Genomic DNA, 12465 nt, shown 5'->3' with positions numbered 1-12465 from the left:
TACAAATAAGATATTTTAATGAAATCTACTTATTTAGGAAAAAAAAAAAACCCAAGATAAAACTTTAGTTCTACATTTTTGCAAATCTCTTTAGTATCTAGTTTAATAGAATACAACCGATTTCTCATATCTGCTTCTAATTAAATCTACTGTAACATATTGTATTGGCTCTAGCATATGAAAAAAATATGGTCTCACAGAGATATGCACCTAGCTGGTCAAAGGAGTAGTATTTCAATACTCTACGGGTAACTGGATATCCTTCTCTACTATTACACCAACACTTATTAAGGGGTGGTTATTAAAGATGTCTTGGATTATGGAATCTGAAGCCTTATCAATGAGCTTTCCTATTATGTTCCATTAAAATCCATTGTCCTGGCCTGGTGTGATGGCTCACACCTGCTATCCCAGCACTTTAGGAGGCTATGGCAGGAGGATGGCTTGACCCCAGGAGCTTGATACCAGCCTGGGCAACAAAGTAAGACCCCATCTGTACAAAACATTAAACAATTAGCTGGGTCTGGAGGCACACACCTATAGTCCCAGCTACTCTGGAGGCTGAGGAGAGAGGATCGTTTGACCCCAGAAGGAGTTTGAGGCTATGATCGAGCCACTGGGCAACAGAGTGAGATATGGTCTCTAATAAAAAGTGAAAACTAAAAAAGATTTTTAAAAATCCATTGTTCCATTTTATATGACCTTTACCCATGCATGATTTTGGAATATGATACATTGGTCATTTGGAAGATAATGGGTCAATGAGTTATGTGGATCTTCCAAATGTTGACCCATTTCATTGTGCACTTTAAAATTTCATTAATATGGCTGGAGTGGTGGCTCACACCTGTATTCCCAGCACTATGGGAGGCCAAGGTGGGTAGCTCACTTGAGGTCAGGACTTTGAGACCAGCGTGGACAACATGGTGAAACCTGCCTCTATTAAAAAAAGAAAAAAAAGAAAAAACAGAAGAAGAAAAAAAAAAAAAAAAAAAAGCCCAGCATGGTGGCTTGCACCTGTAGTCCCAGCTATTGGGAATGCTGAGATGGAGCCAAGATCAAGCCATTGAACTCTAGCCTGGGTGACAGAGTGACACTTCATCTTAATTAAAAAAAAAAAATTCATTAACATCACCACCAATCTGTTGGGAAGCTGTCAAAATCATTGTGGTAGATTAGTTTTCAAAAATTCTAATTTTTGCCTTAAAGCTAAAATTTTATTATTTGGAACAAAAACTGTCACTTTCCATGAAGTGACAGGCACATCTCACAATTTTTCATGAAAAAGTTGGCCAAAATCCAAGTCTGAATAACCATAGTTTATGAGTGTTAAGTAAAAATGGATTGAAGAAAGCAGCCATTTACCTCATACCTTAAACAACTACAGAACAGCTTTATGTACACTCCCCATTCTGTCACACTTAATCATAAAACGACTTGCACTGAAGAGTTGAGATTACATAACATTAATAATTTTTACCTGTTTATCGAAAACATTCTCAGGTAAAACTGGCTTTTTTTTTTTTTAACAAAGTGTGCAGGAGTGAGGACGCACACTTTACTGCTGCACACTTTTTACTAATGCTCACATTGGTAAATGATTACTAATGTATTTTGGTGCCACTGTCTTGATATGTATGAAGGTGCCAGTAGTTATGTCCACTACTACACATGAGAATGGCAAACTATTCTTGTGAAAATAATATAGGCCTCATGTACTCCGTGAAGGAATCTCAGAGACCAACCAGGGGTGCGTGGACCATGCTTTTGAGAACTGCCATACTGTAGAAGAAAAGATAGCTCTTTATTTGAGGATTACAAATGGGAAGTAAAAAGGAACCTGTATCAACAATATAAGAAGGCCGGGCGCGGTGGCTCAAGCCTGTAATCCCAGCACTTTGGGAGGCCGAGATGGGCGGATCACGAGGTCAGGAGATCGAGACCATCCTGGCTAACACAGTGAAACCCCGTCTCTACTAAAAATACAAAAAACTAGCCGGGCGAGGTGGCGGGCGCCTGTAGTCCGAGCTACTCCGGAGGCTGAGGCAGGAGAATGGCGTGAACCCGGGAGGCGGAGCTTGCAGTGAGCTGAGATCCGGCCACTGCACTCCAGCCTGGGCGACAGAGCAAGACTCCGTCTCAAAAAAAAAAAAAAAAAAAAAAAAAAAAACAATATAAGAAACACCTTCCTTCACAATGAGCAAGTGAGGTAAGCAATGGTCTTCAAATAATTATTTTTATTTCTTCTGGATTGTCCCAGTAAATCAACTCCTTTTACTCTTTCATCTCTAAGAATATAACGATTAATTTGAGTTTATAAAACAAAAGTTGGGGCAATTATTTGCATTACAATATAATTCTGTGATATCCAAAGAGATTTCAGTCCCTGAGTTGGTTGTTTTTTTTTTTTTTGCATTCCAGCTCTGTCGCCCAGGCTGGAGTGCAGTGGCGCGATCTCAGCTCACTGCAAGCTCCGCCTCCTGGAGTTCACGCCATTCTCCTGCTACAGGTGCCCGCCACCACGCCCGGCTAATTTTTTTGTATTTTTAGTAGAGACAGGGTTTCACCGTGTTAGCCAGGATGGTCTTGATCTCCTGACCTCGTGATCTGCCTGCTTTGGCCTTCCAAAGTGCTGGGATTACAGGCATGATCCACCGCACCTGGCCCCTGATGTCTTGTTATTTGTTTACAGCTGCTTAATGATTTAATAAAGAAACAGAAATTCAGCTGGGTGCTATGGCTCATACCTGTAATCCCAGCACTTTAGGAGGCCGAGGCAGGTGGATCACCTGAGGTCAGGAGTTCAAGACCAGCCTGGTGAAATCCTGTCTCTACTAAAAATGCCAAAATTAGCCAGGCAAGGAGGCACAACCCTGTAATCCCAGCTCCTTGGGAGACTGAGGCGGGAGAATTGCTTGAACCTGGGAGGTGGAGGTTGCAGTGAGCCGAGATTGTGCCACTGCACTGGGCAACAGAGCAAGACCCTGTCTTAAAAAAAAAAAAAAAAAGAAAAGGAAGAAACAGAAATCAAGGCAAATGTTAATAGCCTTGATATTCAAAGATAGACTACCATTAAATCATAATGTATATTAACTGAATCAGCTGATCTACACTGTGCTGCAATTATGTATCTCCTACATAAAACAAGATATATCTATATTTGAAAACCATTCCTACCAAATCCATTGCCTAACGTTATTATTAAATTATTAAAAACTAAAACTATCCATGCTAAGCAATACCAAGGAACAGATGCAGATCTGTAGAGGAGACAGGTGTTGCTCAAATCAGATGTTTGATCTTTCTTCTTAGAAAAACGGGGTTTTGCTTCATTCTTGTATGTGTCAGGGTGGGATATGGGTAGAAATGAACATAGGTCTCTGGTGTCCAAGAATATTCTGCTGTCCTCCTTTTCTGTGGTTTTGAATCATGTTTTTATTTCTTAGAATACCCAAGGCCATGGCACCTGGTGCTTTTTGTTGTTGAGACAGTCTCATTCTGTTGCCCAGGCTGGAGTGCAACGGCACGATCTCGGCTCACGACAACCTCCACCTCCCAGGTTCAAGCGATTCCCCCACTTCGGCCTCCCAAGTAGCTGGGATTATGGACACCTACCATCATGCCCAGCTAATTTTTGTATTTTTGTAAAGACAGGGTTTCACCATATTGGCCAGGCTGGTCTTGAACTCCTGACCTCTGGTGATCCACTGGCCTTGGCCTCCCAGAGTGCTGGGATTACAGGTGTGAGCCACTGTGCCTGGACCCTGGGGCTCTTATACATATCCAGAGTGCCAAATACGCATCAAGACTCTTCAGAAGAGTCTCTCTTATCTGAAGGGACAATCTGGCCCACAGATGCCTGGAGTGGTGAGGGTGTTCAGAGTTATGAAGTCTAAATACAAAGAATGGAAATCATCCGCGTGTTTTTGTGAACACTGCTTATAGCAGCTTCAAACTGGTCCACAGCAAGGACAGAATCGCTAGGATGGAGTCCCCCCAGTGCAGAGCTGCCTCAAAGGGCATGGGCACAAGTCAAGTGAGCACACCCCTGCAGGCTCGGCTGCCACAGTCTGATGTCTTTCTCCTCTGTGTCTCACTTCCTGGCCTCTTTCTTTTGCTATCACCCGATGGTTCACTGCCCCAGGACTCTGCATTACTTTCTCCCCAAAACCTCTTCTTCACACTCCTATCCCTCACCTATCCCTCACCAGCAGAGACAGGAGGCTAGAAAAAGGTGTGAAATAATGACGTGTGCCCTCACTATCACCTCTTCCCACTTTCTAAGTGTACCTCTAAATGCACCCACCCAGTAGCATTCCAGGTGATATCTAGTAGAAAATTCAGGGCAGGCCCCTTCCCCTTTTTATTTATCACTATTGTACTGAACTCCTCCCTTTACACGAAAGAGATCATATGGAGTTCTGCTCTTATGCCTGTCTCCTCAACACAGTTTCCTAGGGCTTAAGGAGGTAGTCTTGATGAAATCTACCTGGATGGAAAGGTGTTCATGAGGTGAGAATTTGTGTAAGTATGGTCAGTGGCCAGGTGCAGTGGCTCTTGCCTGTAATCCCAGCACTTTGGGAGGCCTAGCGAGAAGGCCCAGAATAGCGAGAGCCCGTCTCCACAAAAAAAAATTTTTTTTAACTAGCCAGGAGGCTGAGGCAGGAGGATCACCTGGGCTTCAGCCCAGGAATTGGAGACTGAAGTGATGAGATATGACTGTATGATTGCACCACTGTACTCCCGTCTGGGTCAAAGAGCAAAGACCTAACCTCAAACAACAACAACAACAACAAAAACCCAAACAACAACAAAAAAACAATGCTCTGGATACACAGTCCTGGATGGAAAGGGGTCCAAGAGGTGAGAACTCATGTTAAGAATAGTATGACCATATGTTTTAGCTAAACTAAACTAAACCAAAAAACCTGCCATATGCTGTATTTTTATACAGTATGTATACATGCATATATATATATGTATAAACAAAAAAAAAAAACTACACAAGTAAATAAAAATAAAAAATAATAAAAAAGGAAATACATGAAGAAATGCCAGGCAAGGTGGTATGTGCTTATACTCCCAGCTACTCTGGAGGCTGAGGCAGAAGGATAGCTTGAACCCAGGACTTTTAGGCCAGCATGGGTGACAAAGTAAGGCCCAATCTCCAAAAAGAGAGAGAGACTGACTGACTTGAGGCATGTTCTCTTAACATGAACTGAAAATTTTATCTCCCTGAATAACCAACCCAGTATCATATAAGACAGTCCCTCACATTTCTATGTTAGTTTTATTTTCTATGTTAGTTTTAGTTTTCCCAGAGAGTACAAAGTACACCAAACTAAATATAAATGATCTGGTGGCTTAACTTTAGGATACATTTTACAGTTAATGCACCTTGGTCATCAAATTTGATGCTACTGAATTATAGTGAAGCTTGATTTTTTTTTTTTTTTTTTTTTTGAGACAAGAGTCTCACTCTGTTGCCCAGGCTGGAGAGCAATGGTGTGATCTCAGCTCACTGCAACCTCTGCCTCCCGGGTTCAAGCAATTCTCATGCTTCAGCCTCCCAAGTAGCTGGGATTACAGGCGCACACCACCACGCCCAGCTAATTTTTTGTATTTTTTTTTAGAGAAGGGGTTTTGCCATGTTGCCAAGGCTGGTCTCAAACTCCTGAGCTCAGGCAACCTGCCTGCCTCGGTCTCCCAAAGTGCTAGGATTACAGGCATGATCCACTGTGCCCAGTCTGAAGCTTGATTTTTTGTTTTATTTTATTTTGAGGCAGAGGCTCGCTCTGTCACCCAGGCTGGGGTGCAGTGGCACCATCTCAGCTCATTGCAACCTCTGCCTCCTGGGTTCAAGTGATTCTCTACCTCAACCTCTGGGGTAGCTGGGATTACAGGTGAGTGCTGCCGTATCTGGCTAATTTTTGTATTTTTAGTAGAGATGGGGTTTCACCATGTTGGTCTCAAGCTCCCGACCTCAAGTGATCCACCCACCTCAGCCTCCCAAAGTGCTGGGATTACAGGCATGAGCCACCACGCCCAGCCTTGATTTTTTCAATAAGTAGCTGACTATCCCTGAAATCCTGACTTTATATAATATGATGTAGGCCTCTGGTGTCTTTAGTAAGTGCATTTTCAAAGGTCTGAGTGAGTTTAAAGCATCTTCTAAGGAATTCTCTTCGAAAGAACTGTAGCTGTCAGCAGCCATGGGCTACTTCAAAAAGAAGTGGGTCATGGCTCACACCTGTAATCCCAGAACTTTGGGAGGCCAAGGCAGGTGGACTGCTTGAGCCCAGGAGTTGGAGACGAGCCTGGCCAATGTGGCAAAACCCCAACTCTACAAAAAATAAAGATTTAGCTGGGTGTGGTGGCACGTACCTGTAATCCCAGTTATTTGGAAGGCTGAGGTGGAAGGATCACTTGAGACGAGCTCAAGGCGGCAGGGAGCCATGATTGTGCCACTGCACTCCTGCCTGGGTGACAGTGCCTAACCCTGCCAGTCAATCAAGAAATGGACCATAAGGTAGGCAATGTTGAAGGGCAGGAGGGGGAGCAGGTCGGGAAGTAAATAATAAAAACATAACTGGGAAAAAAAAAGGCAGTGTGGTGATTTAAGACTAGCAATGGGTTTTAGAGCCAAGCAGGCCTTAAAATGAGCTATGTGACTTTGGGAAAGTTACTCAAACTCTGAGTTTCAGTCTCCTTAGGGGTAAAATAGGTATTTTACATATAGTTCTTAAGGAAACAAAGTAGTTGCTCAATAAATGTTTTCTTTCTTCCCATCCATTAAATAAAGGCCTATGAATCATTCAATCAAATGCCAGAATTCAAGCAGCTCAGGAGCTGGTTTGGGCTTACTTGAGACATCAGAGTTAAGAGAGACATCTATCTGCTATTACTCCTCTTGCTCTGATTCTAGTAATCGTTATCTGTGCCACATGAATACACAGTGCTCTACAGCAATGACAGCAGAGACTGAGGTGATGTTTTGTGAGAGCCCAGGTTTTATTTTCGGCCCTACTGGGCCACTTAGTCTCACTTGCAGCAAAACTTTGTCCTAAAGATAAAGGGGTAAGTTAAATGATTTCAAAATTCAAAATGCAGAAAGAGATACATTTTATTACGCATATTAAAAGGTGTGTAAGGAAAAGCACCGAAGTGTTAATGGTGATTGTCTCTGGGTAGTAGTAGAATTTAATGACTTTTATTTTTTGCTGGACTGCCTGAAAATTTTTCTTCTGAGAAGCATGTAGGATTTTGGTTATCTGGGAAAAATAAAATAGAAAGTCCTGCCCTCAAAACACCTGCAATTTTTAGTCATCCCCTTGTGTCCCGTTCCTTCTGCCCAGATTGATTAGGTATTCCTCCTGCCCAGTCTTCATAAACAATGCTGCTGGAGGAGAGCAAGCGTGAAACTGACAAGACATCTGCCAGTCTTTCTAATTGTGCACGCCATGCACTGCTGCCTTGGAAAATGCAGGCACCAGGGCTCTGTTCCATGGGACATAGGAAGCTTTAGATAGGCCCTGGATGACTTCATCCCACAGAGATGAATGTTAAGAGATTTCCTATTTGCTCAGTGTTGTCTCTGGGAGGGAATGTGTGAGATATTTTACAGGCTTTCCTGAACCTCCACAGGGTCTCTTAAGACATGAGATAGAGAACTCACCTCCAGTTAGCCTAGGACAGTATTGGATAAATGGGAACTTCCAGGGACATGGCAGGTAAACAAGGAAGTAATCTGATTATTCATCAAGAGGTTATGCGCTGATCAGGTATCTAAGAGTACCAATTTAACAGAGCAAGCTTTTGTCTGAGAGAGGGAAGGGAGGAGGGAAGAAAGGTGCAGGGGCAAGGGAGAAGAATATGAAAGTACGAAGGAGGGCCGGGCACGGTGGCTCATGCCTGTAATCCCAGCACTTTGGGAGGCCAAGGTTGGCGGATCACGAGGTCAGGAGATCGAGACCATCCTGGCTAACACGGTGAAACCCCGTCTCTACTAAATATACAAAAAATTAGCCGGGCAAGGTGGCGGGCGCCTGTAGTCCCAGTTACTCAGGAGGCTGAGGCAGGAGAATGGCGTGAACCTGGGAGGCGGAGCTTGCCATGAGCCGAGATCGCGCCACTGCACTCCAGCCTGGACGACAGAGCGAGACTCCGTCTCCAAAAGATAAAAAAAATTTAAAAAATAAAGTAGGAAGGAGAATTTAACTTTAAAAATTCCTTGATTTACCTATGACTCTCAAACCTGTGTATCGAAACTTCCCAAAGAGCTTTTAAAAGCCCAGAGGGGAGGAAAATAAGAACAATTACATTTTTTAAAAATACAGGGCCTACGTCCTAGCCCAGACTTGCAGAACCAGACTCCTTGGGGCTGGAGTGTAAGAATCTTCATTACTGCAGAGTTCTGGAGCCTTTTGACATCTGCTTCTTAAAAACTGAATGGAAAGGACAGGATCTGTCTAAATTGCGTAAAGGCTCTATTAAGTGTTGAATGCCTCCACCTTTAAGGGCACTATTATAATAAGGTATATTGCAAACAGTATAAACTCATCAAGAACATGTATTCAATCATTTCCATATGTATTATGACAAACTAACCAAATGAGCCATCTTAAATATGTGCATTTTAATCACATCCCAATCAGACCTCATTACACTGTAAGTTTAAAAAGTACTTTGAAGGGCACCTCTCTCCACACTTGCTGGGAAGCAGGCAATTATGATCAACTGAAAAAACATAAAAATAAAACTATGGTATGTTACCAAAAAAAATCCATTATGTATTTCTAGATGTGAGATGCGGAGTATACAAACACAGAAAAACTATAGGTCTCTTAATTATGAGGGACAAAAGGCACATGAATGTGTCCATTTTTACACATGCACACTAACAGCCACTGTGTACTGACTCTGCGGCCCTTATTATTGCCGTTGTGTAGCTGAGAAAACTGAGACACAGAGAGGTTAGGTAACTAAACCAAACTTACAAAACTAGTAAATGACAAAAAGCCTAGAATTTAAGTCTAGGCTCTATCACTTGATGTACTGTATTGCTAGGGCTGCCATAGTGATATACCACAGAGTGAGTGGCTTAAACAACAAATATTTACTTCCTCACGGTTCTAGAGGCCAGTCTAGAGGTGTCTGTAGGGTTGGTTTCTCCTGAGGTCTCTCTCCTTGGTCTGCAGATAGCTGACTTGTCCTCTGTCCACACACGGCCCTTCCTCCGTGTGTGTATGTACCTGGTGTCTCTTTTTCTTCTTATAAGGATAGCAGTCATAATGGATTAGAGCTCCACCCCTAAGGGCCCCATTTGAACTTAATCATCTCTTTAAAAATCTCATCTCCGAATATGGTTACATTTTGAGGTATTAGGAGCAGAGACTTCACCATATGAATTCTGGGGGACACTATTCAGCCATCACACTTATTGATGGTGTAACCTCAGGAAAGTTACTAGACTTTCCCAGGCCTCAGTTTCTTCAACTGGGAAACAAGTGCTATTGAGAATCAAATGAGATAATTCACGTAAAAATGCTTAGGAGAGCATCTGGCACACAGCATCATCACTTTACAGATGAGAAAAACAAAAATCAGTTAACAGTGACTTACTCTTTCTTCATCTCCAAAGCAGAGTTCTTATTATAGAATACTACCTTCCTATACAACTTAATGCACAATCTAGGAGAATTTAATGTCATTTATAATTTTTCCTCATCTTTTTTTTTTTGAGACAGAGTCTCGCTCTGTCACCCAGGCTGGAGTGCAGTGGTACAATCTCAGCTCACTGCAAGCTCCACCTCCTGGGTTCACGCCATTCTCCTGCATCAGCTTCCTGAGTAGCTGGGACTACAGGTGTCCATCGCCATGCCTGGCTAATTTTTGTATTTTTAGCAGAGATGGGGTTTCATCACATTAGCCAGGATGGTCTCGATCTCCTGACCTTGTGATCCGCCTGTCTCAGCCTCCCAAAGTGCTGGGATTACAGGCGTGAGCCACCATGCCTGGCTCTTCATCATCTCTTAATTCCCGCTTTCTCACAGTTCTTTTCCAACTTTATTACATACAAGGAAGAGAAAGAAAAGCTCAAATTAATGATCAATTCTATTAATAAAAATTTAGGCAGGTAGACATACTACTTTCTTGAAATTGTATGACAATTTCACTCATCCTTTCTCCTAACTTGCAAAGACAATTGGCTATACTCAAACTGTGATGACAACTCAGATCAATACCTGCTGTAACTATTAGGAAAGAAAGGCAACCCAATCCTTTTTATTAACAAATTATGATTGTACTTTACATTTGCCTAGTACTCTAAATACACTATACCTATTTAATCCTCAGCTCAGTCCTAGGATATTGTTTTATTTACCTCTCCTAACAATCAGAAAGTATTATTCTTATTTTATAGCTTAGAGAATAGGAGCACAACTAAATTAAAAAAAATTTTTTTCTTAAAGGTCACAAAGCTTGTCAATAATTGGCAAAATTATTGACAAGATTCTCACTGACATCTTCTGGCCTGAAGCCAAAGTTCTCCACAGCAGGCCACCATCTACCCAGGTTAAGTTGCAACACCTGGTTTTCTCACTCTTCATCCCTGGCACAAATGCAGTAGGTGCTCAGCAAATATGGAGTCTGATTGGGCGCAATCTCAACTAAGCTGCAGAATCTGTTTTATGTCCTTCATATGAGGCCAAGTTTTTCTGACAACTTTGACCATCATCAACTCCTCAGAATGACAGCTCTTTAAAGGCAGCAACCAATTTCCTTCTTCTCCAGAGTCTAGCAGGCTGGGTGCTCGTTTAAGTTCATTAAGTTCAGATATTTATGGAGAATTGAGAGTTCAAGTATATGTTTGTTGTATAATCAAACCACAGAACATTCTTCTTTTAGCGATGGCAACGAGTGCTTTTCAGCCACTACCATATAAAAAATTAACAAAAAGAAACATTTACAAAAAACCTCTATGGCCTACAACAAAGATTAGCCTTCAGGGCCTTTCCAAGCCCCAAATTCTGCAATTCCATTATAGTCTACACCTGATTAGTTAAACCGACCACCTTGAGTACCCAATTCTGAGTACAATGCAACTGGGCTTGTCCGTGTAAACCCAACACCGTGTTCTTAGTCTTGCGGTGTGCTTCCAGGTAAGCAAGTTTATCTGACGGGCAAGTTCCCAGTTCCCAGAGGGAATGGCGATGGATAATAAAGTTGACCTGAGCCACAGTGGACTTGCTCTTATCAAGACGCTGTGTCGTAAAAATGAGCTATATTAAGATAAACCATGCTGACTTTTATTTTCCTCAAGAATACACTGCTGGCTGCTTGGATTTATTTATTTATTTATTTATTTAAACTTCAAATTTGTGTTGCTGTGAACAGCTGAGCAAGTTTTTACCCTGTCATGGAAACTATCTGGCCATTTTTGCACTGTTCTGTATGCTGGGAAGGGAGATGAGTAGAGCTTGCCAGAAAAGAGTTCTAAGCTCGGTTACTATGCTCTCCTGTAACTTCAGGGACTTGTGAATGTTCAGTTTGTTCCTATTTGTTGCTTTTGTATAGCATGTTGTGACCTGGCTACAACCTTCCTGGCTACCTATGTCACAGGGCTGTTGTAGGAAATTCACAAAAAGTTTTGTGGGCCTGTTAAAAAGAGCATTCAGCAAAGAATTGAGGATGTAAAGTTAAGTATCACCAGCATTACATTTCCTGTCTGAATTAATCTTTTCAAAGAACTCTGAGATCTGAGGTTGGCAAATTCACTAAAAAGGCAAAGAATTACTTTAGGTTATTTTTACAAATTCAGGCATCCTAAAAATACTCTTTTTTGATGCCTTGATCAAGAGAGAAGAAATTTCAGAGAGAAGAGGCATAGAAATCCATCTGTAGTTCTACAAGTAGCCCAATTTCAGTATCAATTTATCCACTCACTATAATAAATATTAAATACATACAATATACAAAGTATTAAGCTAGATACTCTAAGGATGAAGAATTATGTAAAGGATGTTCCTATATTCTCCTGTATTACAAGTACACTGTAAGATGTAACTTTTGTTTAGATTTCCTTCCCAAATAAGTAAGCAAAGTTTTCTAGTTTCCCTGGGACAAAGAAGGTGAAAGAACAAAATAATTTTTTCATCTATTATGACTTTCTGGATTCATAGAAACATTTATTTTAGAACATTCTGGAAGACTTATCTATTAGTTTCTACTGATGAGTAGCAAGCAAGAGTGACTGAGCTACAGAATGGCTGTGACTTCCAAAGATAACCTGATTAAATCTGACATGCATGTGACATGGAGGGAGCAAGGAATCCATGTGTCCTTCAATTTCAATAAGAAGAGTTAAAAATGTATTATCAAAGGAAGAAGATCACAATCGTGTGGTTTAGAAAGCAGACCAAAAATGACAGGACAGAAATATTCCAAATAACTTGGAATCCAAGT

General features: G+C 41.6%; 1 protein-coding gene across 3 annotated transcripts in view; it reads right to left on the bottom strand.

Moving 5' to 3' along the window:
* The window catches only part of RBPMS (RNA binding protein, mRNA processing factor), a 191442-nt gene that overhangs the window by 56546 nt on the left and 122431 nt on the right, over nucleotides 1-12465 (bottom strand). The window lies entirely within an intron of this gene.

This window comes from Theropithecus gelada, chromosome 8, assembly GCF_003255815.1.
Source record: "Theropithecus gelada isolate Dixy chromosome 8, Tgel_1.0, whole genome shotgun sequence".
Classification (NCBI taxonomy): domain Eukaryota; kingdom Metazoa; phylum Chordata; class Mammalia; order Primates; family Cercopithecidae; genus Theropithecus; species Theropithecus gelada.
This window is presented reverse-complemented; position numbering and strand designations above follow the sequence as displayed.